This window comes from Dermacentor albipictus, chromosome 9, assembly GCF_038994185.2.
Source record: "Dermacentor albipictus isolate Rhodes 1998 colony chromosome 9, USDA_Dalb.pri_finalv2, whole genome shotgun sequence".
In the NCBI taxonomy this organism is placed as follows: Eukaryota; Metazoa; Arthropoda; class Arachnida; order Ixodida; family Ixodidae; genus Dermacentor; species Dermacentor albipictus.
Window position 1 is genome coordinate 51,144,116 of NC_091829.1, and position 17,428 is coordinate 51,161,543.

At 51.1% G+C, this 17,428-nt stretch overlaps 2 protein-coding genes across 6 annotated transcripts in view; one reads left to right on the forward strand and one right to left on the reverse strand.

The window, feature by feature from the left end:
• LOC135911931 (neprilysin-1-like) overlaps positions 1-17,428 on the reverse strand; it is a 220,352-nt gene that overhangs the window by 163,827 nt on the left and 39,097 nt on the right. The window lies entirely within an intron of this gene.
• The window catches only part of LOC135911930 (cholecystokinin receptor type A-like), a 463,919-nt gene that overhangs the window by 41,715 nt on the left and 404,776 nt on the right, over positions 1-17,428 (forward strand). The gene's annotated exons all lie outside the window — the stretch shown is intronic.

Here is a 17,428-nt window from a genome sequence, read left to right on the forward strand (position 1 = left end):
CCAAAGCACTTTAGGAATACGAATGCGTGGCATCGTAACAAAACCAAGTACACTAACTAGGTTTGAAAACTGCATATCGCAAAATATTTCGTAAGCATTTGTGCATAATGGCCGTGCTCAAGTACACAGGATAATTACTTCGCTGACGGCGTAGAGCTGTTACAGTAGAACGTGCGTGTAAAATCTTTGGGAATTTCTTGGCTTCAATAAGGCACTTCTGCCTGGCAGATGCCCTAGAACACGAAGGAAGGAAAACGACGAAAATTGCCGGACGCTTTTAAGCTTCGCATTTAAGAATGGAACGCGGTAGCGGTCAAAGATCCGTGTCTGCGGAGGAACGCGTCAACGGCCGGCGGGAGCGAACGCATGCCACGCCGGCTCCCTAAAACTGATGCTGCCGCTTTAGTGAATCATCACCTAGTTTCCCCAATCTCGCCGTACAGCTACCGGAAGGTGCGTATAGGCCACTCTGCAAGTACGGCATCCCTATAGCCGCGCGAACCCGACTCATCAGGCAGAGAAGACCGACACGGGGTACATGCCGCGCCAAGCCAGGCGCGAGACCTATAGCATGGTGAAACACCGAGAGCCCATAATGGTGGAAGTAGAAGTCGAAGGAAATACCTTCCGGGAAGAGGACTACAACCCAGCAGAATGGACCACCGTCGTCGGAACCTACCGAGGCAAGTCGCACTCAAAATCCCCAAGGGAGTATGGGAACGGAGTACGCGGAAAGCAGAACGCCTGTGAGGAACGCACCGAAACGCTCCTGCGTCGACGTTGTGTCCAAGGTACCCCGCGGACCCGACGCAGATGCGTGCAACGCAGCAAGTCACGCGCACAAGTCACCGAATGGCTTCACTGCCGCAGAATGCGATTAACGTGGTTTTCGCTCAAAGGAAGGTCTCTTCTTACCCAAGATACGGCCGCAGGTGCTGTTCCGCTGCCTCTGCGAAGCGGCGAAGATACCGACAGGAGTAGAAGTGCAACTACGCGTACGCCCAACGAAGAACATGTGCGCAGTGGCCACCACTAACCAGGAAGTAGCCCTTAACCTGGTTAAAATCGGAAGCATTAGCCCAAACACAGAAGAGTAAGGAGTAGCAGCGTATATAGCCCCTGCAGCGGACGCGAGATTTCCAATGCTTTTTGGAATGAAACGGAAGAGGAGCTTCTACAAGATCTGCAAGCCACAAATCCAGAAACAGGCATCCTACCAGCAAGACGCATTGCCCGCAAGTTCATCCTTATAACCTTTGCCCAGGGAATCATCCCGGCAGGATTATTTACTATGGGAGAGTGCACCCGTGCATGCCATATAGGGCGTGACCGGAGGCCCGGACGAACTGTCGCACCCCACGACATAGCCATGATGTGTGCCCACAAGGGAAAGTACCGAGACGTCCAAGATGCAGCGAAGATCACGGCAAACCCAGAAGACATCAGTGCGTGCCCGGATGCATCCTGTGCGGCGGAGAGCACCTTACAGGAACAGGTTGGTGCAAAGCAACACAGCGACAACAAAAACGAAGCCTAATTCAGTTAACAAGGGCACAATGGGAAGACGGCAGCTACATCCAGAAGATTTCCCAAAGTGGAATCCATCAGCCCCCACGAAGGTCCTCGAGGAGCTCACATGGGTAGAAGGAATCGCCCGCAAATCAGATCCCCCGGGACGAGCAGTTGGCCCGCATTCAAGAGGAGGTAAAAGGCTTACAACAGGCCATCATCCAACCCAACCCCTCACCCATCACCCAGCGCTCACAGCACTCCCTTGTCACCCTTTAGCCCTTGACAGAGTTCATGTCCCGCGGAAACCTCAACCTCCACCCTACCTAAAAAAAAGAAAAGTCCCTCCGTTGTGGAGGCGCAACAAGTGTTCCAACTTGAACGCCTATCCAAGACCCGCCCGGGTAGACACGTACTTGAAAATCTCGGCACAACATACCACTCGCAACACGGCGTCAAATAGACATTCCAAGACTCATACGCGAGGAACTATACGTACCCCCATTACCTCACAACATGCACCCCCAACACCACACGGGGAGGCGTAAAGCCAGGGCAAAACACATGAACAAAAGTTACTCTAACGACAAGGAGGCGGTCTTCACCGACGCAGCCGGCTATCGAGACAGGAAGAGTTTCGTGGCGGCAGTTACTAGCTACCGAGGCAACCACCTCACGAGCGTCACCGTGAACACGGCACATGCCGAAGCGGCAGAGGAAGCGGCCATAGCACTGGCCCTCATACAAACCAAAGTTACATACGTGATCTGCGACTCGCAAATGGCAATTCGCAATTTTGCAAATGGGCGCATCTGGCAAGAGGCGTATCAGATACTTCAGCGACATCCCATACACCAGGGAGAGGCTGACGTTGATAACCGAAGGCATTTGCTCTGGATCCCGGCACACACTGCAATGAGCACCCCCAACGAAGCGGCTCACGGCGTTGCTCGAGGCCTGACTCACCGACCAGCATCGGAGGATGAGCCCCCCGCGGGGTACTGCAAACATCTGGGCATGGGAGGATCGTATGACCAGTTTTCACGACATCACGGCACACTGCCAATTACAAAGACGCGTATACCCATTCCCTCACGCTAGGTTATACAGGGCGCAAGCAGTACACTTCAGACAATTACAAACAGACTCTTACAGAAACCTTACACTCATGCACGCCATGTATCCAGACATGTACACTACAAACAGATGCACATCCTGTGGCGAGGTTGCCACACTAAATCACATGTTATGGGAGTGTCGGAACCTAACAAACAAGTCGGGCAGTGCCGACCCCTCCGCCTCTTCCACCGCCAGCCTCCGGTCACGCTGGATGACAGCACTGCTCAGCTCGGACCTGACAGCACTGGGCCGTTCAGCGAGCCGAGGAAGCCGCTTCGAGGCAAGGTCTCGGAACCGCGTCCGCGGCGGGTGCCCAGACCCACTAAAAAGACACCGGACTCAAATCTTGTTGATTTGAAATAAAAGTTTGCGCTCTCTCTCTCCGTTGTCAAACAAAACAGCTGAGCATGAACCACCAGACAAAGCAGCTGAAATGGCGGCTCAGTTTGAAGCCAAGCGGCAGACTGCCAGAGAAGTGGACGCATGGAAGGGGTATTCTAATACCCAAACCTCACAAACTAGTTGCACCAGAAAATATGCGCCCCCATCTCACTCACATCTAGCCTAGGTAAATTATTAGAGCAAGTCATGCTAAGCTGGAATGCATGGCCACATGGAAGACACTTGTCACTACACACACAAAGTGACTTTTCTATGCAAACAAGGAGGGCTTGCGGCTATACTAGTACAAATGGGAATAACGCCCACCATTCGCCTAAAGAGGCGTACACCCGCAAAAGAGAAATGAAATAAGGTGTATCTCACAGGTACGCGTGCGAGATACACCTCTCCTTTACTTGTTGAACAAGGAACCACGTCAAATAGATTCACGCAGGAAGGCATCGTAAAATAAGGGTTACTATAACAGAGTACCACTTAAAAAAAACAATTGGCAACTACGGCACATGGACAGTGCAGGCTTGTGTTACTCCGCCAGCCAATCACAGAAGCAAACAAAATCGTCGTTATGCGGCCTCCATAAAATGGTGTACTGGACACCCCCGGTGCGTCTGTTGTTCTTGAGGAGTTTTTTCATCAGCGGAAAAGATAAGGTGTGCAACAGACATGGAGAACGTTTATGGAGTCTGAGCATTTCATTCTTCAAAAGTCTGCGGTACAGTTAATTTCACTGTTGAAACCGATTTACTCATGGAACTTCACTGCCAACTGAAGTGAAACTTGACAGTGAATAGTTGAAGCTAAGCAAGCGTTTTATTTCAGTTTAATAAAGAATTAGGGTTTCACCGTTCCACTATAAGAGACGAGTGAAAACGTGCAAAATTACGCGCAAATAACTTTTTTTTTGTGGTTACCGCCTTTTTTAGGTAACAGGAAAAGTTTGAAGTATACGCATTATTTACAGCCTCGCGGATTGGCTGGCGGTTATGAAGGCGTAGGCGGCGCTTGATTGCAGACTTAAGTTTAATCCGACTATAGCAGCGTTTTTTTTCAATTAACTCTGGAAGACTTATAGAGAAGCAAATATTTGCGGAAGAATTAGTTTTTTTGGATCCCTCGTTTACTGCTCTACCAAGTTCAATGCCCAAACCGACTCGCATTGTTATTTGGAAAGTTGTATATTGATGCATGGCCGCCAGTCCCGTACAGTCGCGTAGAGCGCAGGCCGCTGCTGTTCTAGGCGTACTGTGCCCACCACGAAAGGTTAGAAAAACACCCACTTAAGCACAGCAGAGAAGTGGCTACGTCAGGCGGCTCGACCGATAACTGTAGAAGCGTCATTCAAAACACACGGAATTGTTCTCCATTTCCGGCGGCGTTTTGTCTACTTCCTTTTTAAATAAAATGGTGTTTATCTACACATATTGTCATTAACAGTTAACTTCGTTAATTTTTGCTGTTCCTTCCTGTTTGGCTGCTTCCTTGGCTGTCTCCCTTAGTAGGTCGCTTAATTTCTCAACTCCTTGCGACCCTTCTTTCCAGTTGCCAATTTTGCACGAAAAGTGCTGTACAATTAGGATAAAACCAGACGAGGTAACGGGTGACAGTCATATTGCTTATAGATTAAGGGTTATTTCAGGGTTTGATTATGGACACTAATTCGCATTATTTCATTTTCCACCTTATCTAACCCATATCGTGAGTACATGGTATCGAGGATCTGCCAGCGTCGCAGCGAGCCGTCACTCGAAGAAATAATGAAGCGAATGGCAAAGTTAAACGCCACTAGCGTTTTCTCCGGCCGCAACTCGTTCCACGAGCATACAGACCAGCTGATCGCGAACCGAATCGCTTTTCTGGTCCCTGGATGAACGTAAACAAAGAAGGTTGAACTAACGAAGCAACATCGATGCGCCTGATCGTTGAATAGGTGGTGACAACTTAAAGCCCACTCGACTTAATCGCGCGGGCACCGAATCAATGAGAAAATTGGCCTTTACACCCCAGGAGAGGCCAATAACTACCGCCATCCAAGATGAGTGAAAACGGCAGCAAAATGTTGACCGCCGAATAGCTGCCAAGTCTCAACATTGATTTGGCTGCGCTTTAGGAATGTGTGTGAGGAGTGGTGACGTGGGCGGGGAGAGGGGGGGCGGCATGCCACTTAATCCCGGGGGTGAGGGGGGGCTGGGTACGGGCCTGCTACATGTGATCAGCACGGAGCCACAGCGCTTTCTTACACACCGAACAAATCTCCCTTAATGAAGGAAGTACCCCCGCGAACTGACCCAGAAGAAGCGGAAGAGATCATTATAGCGCTAGCGCCCGGCAGCTCCAGTGCTGCCTACATCCTGAGTGATTCCAAAACTGCACTGCTCAATCATGCTAAAGGCAGAGTTCCCCCTACCACCTTTCACATACTGACCCAGAGCACTCCCTTCTCCCGCAGCGCTGAGCTCAGCTGGGTGCCCGCGCACTCGGGAAACCCCGGCAATGAGGACGCTGATTCGTTAGCACGAGGGTCCAGAAACAGGGCATAGGCGGACCTCATGGGGAGGTTCTCGAGGTTTCTCAGTGTACCTTCGCTGACCTCATCGCGAATGCTCGTGCCGAGAGGCAAATATACCTCCCCCCTCCCACTCTTCCCTCACTACCAGGGAGTAACAGTTATGGCGCCATCTGCAAACATGCACCCTACTTACTCCATGCCTCGCATCCCACTACCGACCCATCCCACCTTGCCCTCTGTGCAATGCACCGAAAGCGAACCTCACCCATATACTCCAGGCCTGCCCGGCATCTCCGTCTCTCGGTGGGCCAGCACCACTTCAAACCTGGGAGGACTGGGAGATCTCGCTAAGCTCCACGGACCCGGCAAGGCAGAAGACCGCCGCCAGCCGAGCTGGCGACGTCATGGATATGCGAGACATGAATGCTTGAGTGCAGTGGGGTCGTGCGGGGACCGAGGGGCTAGGGAGGTCCCAAATTTCTTGTCAAAATGTTTTTTTGTTCTTTCTCCTCCTCCCCTGTCTGCTTCTAATGCTTCCCGGCAAATGCAGCTTATGTAACCGTAATGTTTACCGAGAAACGTTCGTGGCGAGTGCCATGCACGAATGCTTTCGTGTAGAAACGCGGCCTCATGTGTGGGCGATCTCGGAGGTCGTGCATAGCACGGCCAAAAATCAATCACCATTTACAGGCTTTTCGTACAGTTCCGCAACATTACTATTTCAGTCTGAGAACACTTAACCCAAAAGGCGTACGCTGTCGTCGCTTTGCTTCATGGCATTTGTCCGTGGGCTTGTCATTCTAAAAATTCCGAGGAATAACTTTTTCAGGAATATGAGGCAAGGTATGAGCAAGTTTAGGGCTTCAATGGTGTGGCAATATAACTTGCATATACGGCGTGCCATGCAGCAAGGTGTCGCATATACAGATACCTAAATATATACGGGAATTTTTACTCAGGGGATGCCGGCTCCGCATGCCAAAGCCGACACAGAACTTTCTGCGACACTTGACGCTTACCGGTATCCCGTTAAAACGCGCTAACGGGAAGTGTATCGCATGGCCCGACGAAGACCTAGAGCCACTGAAGCATGAAGGAAAAAAAAAACTGGCTGTGGCTTAGCTAAGGTTAAGCCCAGGATGCGAAGCATACTAGCCTTTATTTTAACGCGACAGCGTTAAGGAGCTCGTGTCGCAGAAAAGCCGGTGTCGTCGGCGTCGGCTCAGGCCTGCGGCGCTTGCTCAGGCGCACATTTCGTTGTCGCGCCGAACGCTGCGTTGCTCGACGCTCACCGCGTCCGATGCGGGGCGCGTAGTCGCTGCGCCGTAGCAAGGCCACCTAGAAAATCAGTCTCTATAGCACGCCGCAACCTTCGCTTCTCATTCCAACGAGCAGCTCTGTCTCCAGGAGGCATCTCACCTCGTGAGTGTCTAGCAGAGGCAAGCGCAGCTGCTTATATACCGCCGCGACGCCGCGAGCGACGGCGCGAGTTGGAGCCCCGTTTCTCCTCTGTCGTGACGTCACGGTGTCACGTGGTATTGAAGGCGACACCGCCGCGCCTGAGGAGCTGGGTTGAGCTCTAGTAATATGCTTCGCATAAAAACCGTTAGGAGAGAGTATCGCAAAACGCCATTTAAGCCAAACCTGGTGGCCCAACACGTGATCGCACGTCAAACGTAGCGGTTGGTTTCAGTTTTCCCGCTCTGCAGGCGGAGCCACGGTAGGGCTGCCGAACAAACGCGCACCGAACAAAAATTCGCAGTTCCACCGGAAGGGCGAAGCACCGATTGCGATTGCAAATTAGTGGATACCTGTACGAAGTAAGGACAGTAGTTTTATCGGCCATATAAGCTTGTAAACAGTGGCTGACTAACTAAATTAACAATGATAGAATATGTAAGCGTTACTCAACGGTGACGTAGAAAGAAGCAGCCACAGAGAGACAGGTCTGTCTCTGTGTGTCTGCTTCTTTCTGCGTCCTTGTTCAGCCGCGCTTACACATTCTATCATGTATTCAAACTAACTAGGCCGCCAACGTGTTTTAACTAAATTAACCTGCACGGTGTCACGTGCGCACAGGTAAGCATGAGCACATCTCGCTCGGTGAGCGCGGTAACTCGCTGTCGAAATTCTGGAGTGAGGAATAGCCGCAGAAGCAAGCGAACTAACCTTCATGCATCTCATCCTTCAACGGGAACGAAACGTCGAAAGCACAGCGCATACAGAGCTATACCGGCACTATGCGCCCTCCGCAAACATCGCTGATCGCTTTTAAGATGAGGCCCGCGAGGGTGCGCACTTTGGCCACGTAGCAGATCGCTCTCAAGGCAGACGAGCGCCGGCAAGGGGGACGCGCTCGTCTGAAAAAAAAATAAATTATGGGGCTTTACGTGCCAAAACCACTTTCTGATTATGAGGCACGCCGTAGTGGAGGACTCCGGAAATTTTGATCACCTGGGGTTCTTTAACGTGCACCTAAATCTAAGCACATGGGTGTTTTCGCATTTCGTCCCCATCGAAATGCGGCCGCCGTGGCTGGGATTCGATCCCGCGACCTCGTGCTCAGCAGCCCAACACCATAGCCACTGAGCAACCACGGCGGGTGCGCTCGTCTGACGCGAGGCACCTCGGCTCCGTCAATTTTTTACAGCAGCCATGGACTAACTTGTCCAACCCCACCAATTCCACATCCATCTGACGCAGCAAGTTGCCTGACACACAGGGACACCACTTTCATACAGGTGGGCCAAATTTTTTGCCACTTGAGAGCGGACTTTCACTCGCACTTTGCGGTGACGCCGCTAAACCTAATGGCTGTCCCTGCATCCGGCGGCGAGGAAGCCGCTCTCAGCACCAACATGGCGAAATCCCTGCCTGAACACGTCTCCTAACCGGACGCCATGGCCTGGTCGACGGTTCCTCACGCCAGGGAACCCGATTCGGCCCCGTCGGACCAGCTCTGGAACGAAAATCTCCTTCGTCTCGTTGAGAGCCGCTCTCAGCGCTGGAATGCCAAGATGACAGCAGGCGCCACATTGACATCGCGCAAGTCGACCTCACGTCAGCGTGGTCCCGTCTCGCATGCGGCCCAGGACCGCCAACCCAAGTCATCATGGAGGCCCCAAACGTCTCCCCAAGTTCCACCTCAACGATTTCGTCGTGATCATCAAGTATCGAACCGCTGTGGCCATCAGGACTGCTTTCCTATATGGTGAACTAGGCTTAGCCTTGCGTGCCTACCTCGGCGCGCAAGTGGCTGTCCAACTCAGCTTCGTCTTTTCCCGCGAGCAAATTCTACTCATTGCGAGCATGAAGAACGTCTACGTGGCAGACCACTTGCTTGTTGATTTCATGATCAAATCGGCTCAGGGAGACGTGCCACTGTGGGCCGAAATGTGCGGTTTGTGGTGGAGGCCATGCCACAAACTCCAGAGACTGTACCACCAAGTACTGCCTGGACACTATGATGGCCGCCCAAAAGGGCGGGAAACTGGTGCAACGGGGAAGAGGCCACGTCAACAGCATCACGCCGCGGCGGTTACTCACTTCTCCGCGGTGGCGTTACCAACTCCAAGAAGCAAGCACCCCCAACTGGGCGTGACGCCAAGGGTGACCAAACGCCACCACCGCTCCCACACGGCGGATCGGGGAAGGAAGCCCACTCAAGCAAAGCGAGACCAGTGCCTGGACAAGTGCGGTCAAAAAGCGAAAACACGTGAGCGGCTCGGGTAGCGTTGCATCCTCCTCCTCCCACCCCCTTTTTCCCCTTGCTCGGAGACCGACGCTGAGCTTAACAACCTGGTAGCGTCTCTCCGGGTCTAAAACGAGATGTTACTTGCCGAAATTGAAGCCTTCGAAGATAAAACCGCTGCCCCCCCCTCGCAAGCAGAAGCCATGGAGAGCGACGCGGCGGCGCCGGTGACCTCGGACGCCTCCGCAGCCAATCTTGAAGCCCGTCTTAACGCCAAATTCAAGACCCGTATCGGGACGGCAATGGGACGCATCATTGCCAAGTTCATGGAGGCGCTTCTTACCATGATAGCCCAACAAGTCGCGAATCTCGCCCGCACGCCTCGCCGGGCCAGTCCTCTTAAAGACGTATCCGGCCGGCCCTCCAAATTGTCGTGTCGAGTAATTGACCTCGAAGATCCCGAGGACAGGTGCCCCCTCCCCGGAGCTGAATTTTAGCCCTGGCTGCTGGCTCCGGGACGCCTACCTTCCCTCCTCTAACCCCTAAATATCAACATGGCGGGAAAATCTCCGTGTAGGCATACCCCTTCATCTAAACTAGCCTCCCCCTTCACTGTAACTCAATGGAACTGCCGAGGACTATGGACTCGTACTAAGCGGACCGACCTTCGGCTTTTCCTTTCAACTTTCGAGCATATGCCCGCCGTGGTGACCCTTCAGCAGCTAGGAAGGGGTGCCACCTTAACTATACGATGGTTCAGCAGGACCCTTCGTCTTGTCTTTGTGTCCACAAAAATTGCACTGCAAATTTGGTCAACTTAGACGTCCACCTTGACTTTTCCCATGCAATGGTGACTTTCCTCCTCCTCCGCAAACAGGATTCACCTTTGCAAATTCTAAATGTCTGCTGCGCACCCGAATTGCCGAATGTATAATTCTCGGACGCTGCTTGTCCATCGGTGACTCCTACACAGGGCGTTCCTTTCGTTGGTACCGGTTTTGAGGTGGTAGGTCACATGACATCCCTCCATGGCATTTTCCGTCTGGCGCTTCAAATAATATCCTTCCTCAACGATGAAGTGGCACAGCTGCGGAGTCGCAAAGACAGTCTACGCAGAGAAAACATGCTCGCATCCCCACAGCAGGCAGATGCTCTACAGCATCTGCCTGCTCGACCGACAGCACACCTATGTGCGCTATGCCGAGGTGTGTTGCCTGAGTGATGAGTTTGACAATGAGCGCAAGCCGTCTTAACCTATTTCTCATCGTACTCTGCCGGTCCAACCGTCCTAGGCAACGTGTGCTCCGACCGTCTGGACTACTTCGTCGAGGGCTGCCGCCACTGACCAGCTCTCCACGGCAACACGGAGTGAACCTGCCGGCCTGGGAGCAGGAGAGAGCAATGGAATATAGGGGGTTAAGTGTGGAAGCGCCTCGCGACCGAAAGTCATTTTAGTGTTCAGGCTCTCTCCCGAAACCTCGTGTAGTGATCTGACGCGCACCTCTCACAGGTCGGAGCACCGTCCATTGCTTGCAAGTGCATCAAGACGAAGCATAATTCGTATGCCTCGTTCCACATGTTCACCGATGAAGCCGTCAATGATGAAGCGTATAAGTGCCTTAACGACCTGTAAATATCGCCATTGGAATGCCTGTTCAAGCCATTCCGTAGGGTGCTACACGACAACATGCGTCATGCTTTCAAGGTAACCTCCAACTCAAAGCGTTGTGTAATTTCGGCACATTTTACTCAAACGCTCGTGGACTTTACACCAAAGCACATGAATTTTTCTACACTGTCATTTTGTTTTCCTGTTTTTCTTATATCCGAAACTTGACTGTGCAACGAAATTTACTCTTGCGACATTTTTTCACCACGATACGAACTTCTTCCGCAGTGACCGCGATTTCAGTGGATCTAATAAAAAATGTGGAAGCGTGCTGCTTGCTTATGACGATTCACTAAGATGTGTTCGGCTCAACCACATACTATACATGAATCGGTAAAACTGCAGTCTGCCTTGAGTACTGTGAAAAATTGCTAATTTGATATTTCAATGTGCCGCCTAATATTTCTTCTGTCCTGCTTGATGCGGTCGTCTCTTCTATTGAAACAGTAGCAGCTTCTTATAGCAAGCACGGATTAACCCTTGTCGGTGCTTTTAATACACCTGGAATTTATTGGAACACGCATTGATATTCTCATTACCATAAAAACACAGCGAACAAATGCAGCCTGTCGTTGGACTTTGTCCTTGTGTATCCTTCAGCGGCAGAGCCTGATCACCAGTTCTTGTGGCAACGTCCTAGATTTTCGCCTCTCAAATTCCCAAGTGATATATGTCTCTCGTTCGGACATTTCCCTTGCGTGATACCGACAAATTTCACCCGCCATTAGAGGTGTGTGCCTGCCTCTGTGTGCGCCCTGAGGCAGAGCTCCTCCAGTGGCATGAATGAATGCTCTCGCTTTGCTTTCGATCGGGTTGATTATGTCTGTTTATATGATTTCTTGTCCACCGCCGATTCGTCACTGCTTACAAACAAAACCAATGTTGATGACAAGGTAGGTCTGTTTAAGGAGCTCGTTTTGAACAGCATGGGCAAATATATTTGCTAGTACAGTCGTAAAAGATATAAATAACCCCACTGGTTCTCATCGGCACTTATACTTGCCCTTGTCATTTGAAACCATTTTCAAATGTCACCGACAGAAGACATCGCAGCTGAAGGCGACGAAGGGACTACGTCGGTTTTTGAAAGAGACGGGCTTGGACAAGCGGCTGTGACACTGATGTCACGTACCACGCAAGAGTGACGGACTGTAACTGACGATGTGTGTGCTGTGCTATGTATATGCTGTGCTCCCTCTCTCTCCTCCCCATCTTTCATCCCCCCATCCCGCTCCCATGTGTAGAGTAATAATAATAATAAACTTCTTTTTTTCAGTAGTAGCACACCGGTTGAGCTAAACTGGTTAACCTCCCTGCCTTTCCTCCTCCATTTTTTCCTTCCTTCCTTCCTTCCTTCCTTATTTCCTTCCTATAACTGCCCTAAAGTATAAAAGTCGCGCGCGCCGGAAATCCAGAAGTATTGTGCCTAATGAACGGGCAGAAGAATACCGCTCCTTTCAGACTCCCTGCAAGTGCTTCTATAAGTGGGATCACGGCTCACATATTGCATTCCTGGAAAAGAGCACTTCCTACTGGTTGGCGGAATTTTGGAAGTATACCCACAAGCGCTCTATAAAACGTCTAATTTGCTTTCGGATTCACGGCTCTAGAGGACTTGAAGACCAAATAGTTGCGGATTGTTTTGCTGCCCACTTCTCATCCTCATACAAACTTCGGTTTTCAAAGCTGGTGTCAGGCAGCACCACACGACTCTTTCTACGTCTAGTGCTGTGTTGTTGGATGAAAAGTTTGATGAAAAGTTCACGCATGCCTTAAGAGCTTGAAGTCTTCTTTTCCTTGCAGCCCTGATGGCGTACCCTCTGCAATTCTGAAAGACCACTTGCCCCTATTTTGAGATCCATATTTATTAACTCTTCGAATGCTTCCGCTTTCCTTCATATACGGAAGACCTGCTCATGTTTTTCCTATATGTAAGTTTGGCTGCAAACCTATCTCTCGAATTATTGTCCGATTTCCCTGTGCTAGGTGTAAGATTGAGCCCGCTCGCTCTTCACAACATTTTACTGTGAACTCACTGATTCCGAACCAGCATAGATTTCCTGCCGGTCGCTCCACTATCACAAGATTCGCAGGTGCCAAGACACAAATCTCCGTGCCGGCATTTCATAGGGGTTAAGTTGACACTGTTTACTGTAACCTTCGCAAAGCTTTTGATGTAGTCAGTCACTCACTGCTGCTGATCAAGCTTACGCAGTTTGGTGTCGACTTTTCATTTGTCAATCTCTTGCACAGTTATCTTCTACAAACATCATCTTAAGTTAACATCAATGGCCAAACGTCTTTTTTCATGGCCGGCGTCCTTCGCGGTTGCGTATTAGGACGATTCATTTTTAAAATTTTCACTATTGACGTTTCTTCTGCTATTCAGAATTCTACATTCCTTCTACAAGACGATAACATCAATATTTTTAAGGAATTTCACGCTGTTGATGATTTACGTATCCCGCAGTCCGACCTTGTAGTGGCTGCACGTCTACCGATAACCTACACGCGCGCTACTGCGACACGCCCCTTTGATAAGAGCTTATATACCGCGGCGCCGAGCGTAGCCGGCGCACTTCTTCCCAGCTTATCACAGTCGGCGGCCCAGCTGTGCTGGTGCTCGCCAGTCACCTTGTCAATGGAATAAAGCAATTCCCTTTGCGTACTGTCCCTGCAACCGCCCGGTTCCTGCCTGCCTGGAAGAACACCACATAATGGCGACGAGGATCAACGCATCGACAGCGGGACCCTGCAGCTAAGTTGACAGTCTCTTCTTCGGAACCGACAATACTGCGAAATGGCCTCGCAGCTGGGACAGATGGAACCTTTTGACGACTCGACCAGTGACTGGACGTCGTACGACGAGCGACTCTCATCGTATCTGAGGGCAAACAAGGCTCCAGCCGACCTTCATGTCGACATTTTCGTGAGTCTCATCGGTCCGAAAACCTACCAACTGTTAAAATCTTTGACTGCTCCCGATACGCCTACATCGAAGTCGTTAAGCGAGTTGAGCGAAGTTTTCAGCAAACACCTGTCGCCAAAGCCATCCGTTATTGCCGACAGAGCCAAGTTTTATCGCACCGTGCAGGGCGAAACGCAGACGATAGCTCAGTTTGTAGAAGAGATACGCAGGCTAGCTCAAACCTGCGATTTCGGTTCTTTTCTCGACGATGCGCTTCGCGACAAGTTTGTGTGTGGCATGCGGCGAATAGATATCCGGAGACAGCTGTTCGTCGAGGACAAGCACTTAACTTTCCAGAAGGCAGTTGACCGTGCTCTGGCGTCCGAGGCCGCAATGAACAATGCACTGACAGCCCATGATTTATCAGACAGCGGTGGCCTAGTTCACCGAATGCAGAGCGGAAAGCAGAAGAATAAGTATGCAAGTAAACGTGCCAAATCCCAGCAGTGTTATCGCTGTGGTTCTTTTAAGCACGATGCGCAAGCGTGTCCGCACCTACGAGCTACTTGCTTCGAATGTAAGCGGCAGGGGCACATACGCAGAATGTGCAGAGCAAGAGCGGAACCAAAAAACCAGAAGCAGTGTATGCGCATGCTTGAGTGCAAGACCCAGCACGACTTCGCTAAGCTCAACAGTGTCGACGTGTCACGAACGGCACCCATAATGGTAGGCGTAAATGTAGAAGGAACTACCGTAAACATGGAGCTCGACACTGGAGCAGCAGTATCGGTCATGTCGCACCATCAGGCTAAAGTGTACTTTCGTGGTGTTCGTTTGCAACCAACAAAGGTGCAACTGAAGACGTACACAGGGGAAACCGTAAAGCCTATAGGAGTAATGGATGTGCTGGTTCGCCCCAATAACCAAGAGGCACGATTGCCGCTTCACATTGTTCCGCAAGGCGGCATACCGCTCTTAGGTCGCAACTGGCTACAGCATATCAGGCTAGACTGGGGTGGCATTCGAGGTCTTTGCAAGGTGTCCACTGCGTCAGGCCGTCAACCTGCAGCACTAGAAACGCTGCTACGGAAAAACGAAGACCTGTTTAAGGATTAGTTAGGGACCATACAAGGAGAGCAGGCAAGCCTCAAGTTTAAGGATGACCAAGTGCCTCGTTTTCTAAAAGCACGGAGTGTGCCTTTCGCTCTTGTGAAAATGGCAGAGGCTGAATTGGAAAAGCTCGAGAAGTTGGGAATCATTTCTCGTGTCGCCAGTAGCAAGTATGCTACGCCAATTGTTCCCGTAGTAAAGAGCGACGGGTCGATTAGAAGCTGTGGAGATTACAAACTTACGCTGAACCCAATCCTAGATGTAGAAACGTACCCGCTTCCAAAGCTGGATGAGCTTTTGGCAGCATTAGCTGGTGGTCAGAAATTCTCGAAAATTGATTTAAGTCGGGCTTACCAGCAAGTCGAGATGGACGAGGAATCCAAAGCCTACCTGACCTTGAACACGTCCAAGGGCTTATGTTTTGTTAACCGTTTGCCTTTTGGCATCGCCTCAGCGCCGGCGATCTTTCAGAAGATCATGGATAATATTCTGAAGGGCCTTGACGGAGTTACTTGTTACATCGATGACATCATGGTCACCGGAAAGACTGAACAGGAGCACCTAAAGAATTTGGAGGCGGTATTGAGACGGTTATCAGACAGAGGCATCCGGGTAAAGAAAGAAATGCGAGTTTTTCAAAGACAAGTTGCAGCACTTGGGACATGTCATTAGCGCGCACGGAATTGAACCGGCAACTGACAAGCTAGAAGCCATCGCAAAGGCTCCGCGTCCCACGGACAAGCAGCAATTGCATTCACTGTTGGGCTTGATAAACTACTATGGCAAGTTTGTTCCTAACTTGTCAAACGTCGTTTTACCCCTAAACAGATTGCTGCGACTCGATGTTCCCTGGGCCTGGAGTGACGAGTGCGAAGCAGCCTTCTCGCATATCAAGCAGCTGCTGTCGCAGCCACCGGTTCTCGCTCACTACGACCCCAGTGCGCCCCTGCAACTGTCGTGTGATGCATCGGCATACGGTATAGGAGCTGTCATCCCTCATGTGGAGCCAAATGGTCAGTGCCATCCGGTTGCGTACGCATCACGTACCTTATCTTCAGCGGAGGTCAACTACAGTCAACTGGAAAAAGAGGCGCTCGCTCTAGTTTTCGGCGTCAAACGTTTCCACTACTATCTTTTCGGGCGTTCATTTGTTCTCGTTACTGACCACAAACCCTTGCAGACAATTTTCGGTCCCAAGACGGGAATACCAACTGTTGCCGCAGCTAGACTGCAACGCTGGGCTTTAGTTCTGTCTGCTTACAATTTTACTTTGAAGTATAAGCCATCGAGTCAAAACGCCGAAGCAGATTGCTTATCTCGATTGCCTCTGCCAAGTGAAAGTGAAGAATGCTCGGATGACCAGTTTTATCTCCTGCGCATGCAGTCCTTGCCCATTACCTGTCGCGATGTGGCACGCGAAACGGCCCGAGATCCGATTCTAAAGATAGTCATGCAGCACGTAATGAACGGTTGGCCTGAGACCATCGTGAGTGAAGAAATGAAGCCGTTTTTCCACAGACGCTGTGAACTTTCTGCACAGCTAGGGTGTCTTCTTCTGGGCATGCGTGTCGTTATTCCTCGGAAACGCCAGTCGCAGATGCTCGAAGAATTGCACCAGGGACATCCTGGAATTTTCGGATGAAAGAACTAGCACGTAGTTACGTGTGGTGGCCAGGCATCGATCGCGACATTGAGACCCAAGTACGTTCTTGCAACCCCTGTTTAACTCAACGCGCGCTGCCTTGCCCGGCTCCTTTGCACCCGTGGGCATGGCCAACCAGACCATGGGAATGTCCGCATATTGATTTTGCAGGACCTTTCAAGGGCGCCATGTTCCTGGTTGTGGTCGACGCTCACTCCAAGTGGCCGGAGGTGTGCCAAATGCGAGACACGTCCGCGGAAAACAGCGTAAACCGTCTCCATGAAATCTTCTGCAGGTTTGGTTGCCCTGAAGTTGTGGTATCTGACAATGGACCGCAGTTCATCTAAGCTGTTTTCAAACTACCTTAAGAGCATTGGCACGCGCCATGTAAGGACGTCAGCCTACCATCCGAGCAGTAATGGACAAGTTGAACGATTTGTCCAGACTTTGGAAGCGGCACTGCGGAAAAGTACTGCCGCGACCTTAAGCACCACGTTGGGAGAGTTTTTGTTGTCTTACAGGAACACTCCACATGCAACCACGGGCGAGGCGCCGGCCACTCTCCTGCTACAGCGTAGACTCCGCACCCGTCTAGATGCCGTCAAGCCCTCGCTGCAGCAGAAGGTTTCGACGCGGCAGTTCGTCCAGACAGTGCATCGCAAGCAGCGCGCACGTGAATTCGCTGTGGGTTAAAGTGTTCTTGTGCGAAATTTCAGACGCGGTGCAAAGTGGTTGCCTGGGATTGTGTTAGGGCGGACTGGACCTGTTTCATACAGAGTTCATGTGGAAACCGGTCGAGGTGTGTTTGCCTGGAAGCGCCGCCAGAACCACATAATGCAAGCCAGGGATATGGACTTTCCGTACATCCCTGA